This window comes from Schistocerca americana, chromosome X (assembly GCF_021461395.2).
Source record: "Schistocerca americana isolate TAMUIC-IGC-003095 chromosome X, iqSchAmer2.1, whole genome shotgun sequence".
NCBI classification, from domain to species: Eukaryota; Metazoa; Arthropoda; class Insecta; order Orthoptera; family Acrididae; genus Schistocerca; species Schistocerca americana.
Window position 1 is genome coordinate 160863841 of NC_060130.1, and position 2265 is coordinate 160866105.

Here is a 2265-nt window from a genome sequence, read left to right on the forward strand (position 1 = left end):
AAAGTCTATACTTGAAACATTTTCGTGAAATGGTGAGGAGCTCGTACAATCATGGCTTTCGGCCGGCAGAGAAATCGTGTGCCCTCTGGGACGGAGGTGTTGTTTCACGTTACGTATTTTCTCGTGTCGCACAATCCTTTGTGATCAACCAAGTGACTGAATGCAATGCAGAAGACAGAAAATCCCAAGCGCGCGGGCGTCGATCTCCACTAAGACACCGTTTTTGTTTCTCTCGGGGAGTGCTGCGTAATAGTGAGTACTGAGTTGGTAAAAAGAGAGATTTTAGTGCCTTCCGTGGAGCCAATAGCTGTTTGGGGGGTTTTAGGTTTTAGTTAACTCGATACACCCGGCTGGGATTATTTCTCGTCAACAAATTTCACTGTTTTACGTGCAAATCTGAGTGTGATTTGTTTGAGGGACCGTTCCCCTGTTGACAGTGAATTGTGCTCCCATCTTGTTGTTAGGATACATATCAACAGCAATTGCTAATAGCTAATTGCAGGTGATTTATTGAACTGTTAGCGGTGAATATTTTCAATCTAGCTGTCGGATCTAGGAATCTTACTGAAAATAGTTGGGTAGCAACAGCGCTTATAACTGAGGTGATGTATTCTGGAACAGAATCTCATCATAGCAGCAGTAAGATCCTCAGCAAATCACAGTTTTGGTTTCAGAAGAGTTACTCTACTGAGAATACAATTTACATGTTCACTCACCAAATTTTACAAGTATTAAACAACAAAATAGCGCGAGCTGGTATTTTCTGCAATCTCTCTAAGGCATTTGACTGTGTGAAACACACTATTATTCTAGATAAATTGAAGTTAAATGGGACTGACGGTACAGCCAACCAATGCATAACGTTATATCAATCACAAGTTGTACTCAGTAATTCAACCAACCAATATAGTCCGGGAACGTAATTCTGACTGGGGAGAAATAAAATATGGGATTGCCCAATGTTCAAATGTAGGCCTACGTTTGTTCTTCATATATGCAAACGACGTTCCGTCCGATATACAACAAGCAGAAATATTTCTTTTTGCGGATGACACTAGAGCTGTAATCAATCCAAGCATACATAAAGAAACAGAAGAAATGGTACACATTGTTTTTAAAAGTATCATTGGCTCGTTTTCTGCGAATGGTTTCATCCTCAGTTTTAAAAAGACACAACATATTCCTTTCTGCACATCTAGGGGTACTATACCAACGGTAAGTGTAACACATGTTGAGTAACTAATAAAGCACTCCGTCATCAGGCCACAAGTGGCCCATCGGGACCATCCGACCGCCGTGTCATCCTCAGCTGACGATGCGGATAGGAGGGGCGTGTGGTCAGCACACCGCTCTCCCGGTCGTTACGATGGTTTTCTTTGACCGGAGCCGCTACTATTCGGTCGAGTAGCTCCTCAATTAGCATCACGAAGCTGAGTGCACCCCGAAAAATGGCAACAGCACATGGCGGCCCGGATGGTCACCCATCCAAGTGCCGGCCACGCCTGACAGGGCTTAACTTCGGTGATCTGACGGGAACCGATGTATCCACTGCGGCAAGGCCGTTGCCGAGACGGGGTAAAAACTTCACAACTCTTACGTATCCATATTGACGACAATCTAAACTGGAAAAAGCACACTTTGAAATTGTCAAAACAAGTTAGTTCAGCCACATTTGCACGTATAACCATTGAAAAAATTGGGAAGAAGGAAATCAGTAAGTTGATATATCTAGCATATTTTCATTCAATAATGTCACAAACAATACCTCATCCTTAAGAAATAAAGTCTTGATTGTTCAAAAACTTGACGTAAGAATATAATGTCCTGCTCACACACGATCGTCTTGAATACATCCGTTTAAGGAGTTGGGCATTCTAACAACTGCCTCATGAAGATTGTTGTAAGTAATCCACTACAGTTCAAAAGGAACAATGATGTACGTCATTACAATACCAGAAGGAAAAATGACATTCGTTCCTCGACGTTAAGCTTGTTTTTATCAGAAAAGGAGTGCACAATGCTGCAACTAATATTTTTGATCAGTTACTCAGTGATACACAATGTCTGACAGACAACAAAGTAAAATTTGAAAACAAACTGAAAAAATTTCGTCTTCATGGCTCCTATTCCGCAGAAGAATTTTTATTCTTATAGTGTGTAAAAGATGGTGGGTAGAAATTACTAGCTCAAATCTGTATACTTAAAAAATATTCTTATAAATGTTCATCATGTAGGCAAATTTACAAATTAAGTTGCGTTGTGAAT

General features: G+C 40.8%; 1 pseudogene; it reads right to left on the reverse strand.

Annotated features, from left to right (window-relative positions):
• Positions 1 to 1449: 1449 nt before the first annotated feature.
• LOC124557299 lies at positions 1450 to 1567 on the reverse strand (annotated as a pseudogene).
• Between the last annotated feature and the right edge of the window lie 698 nt (positions 1568 to 2265).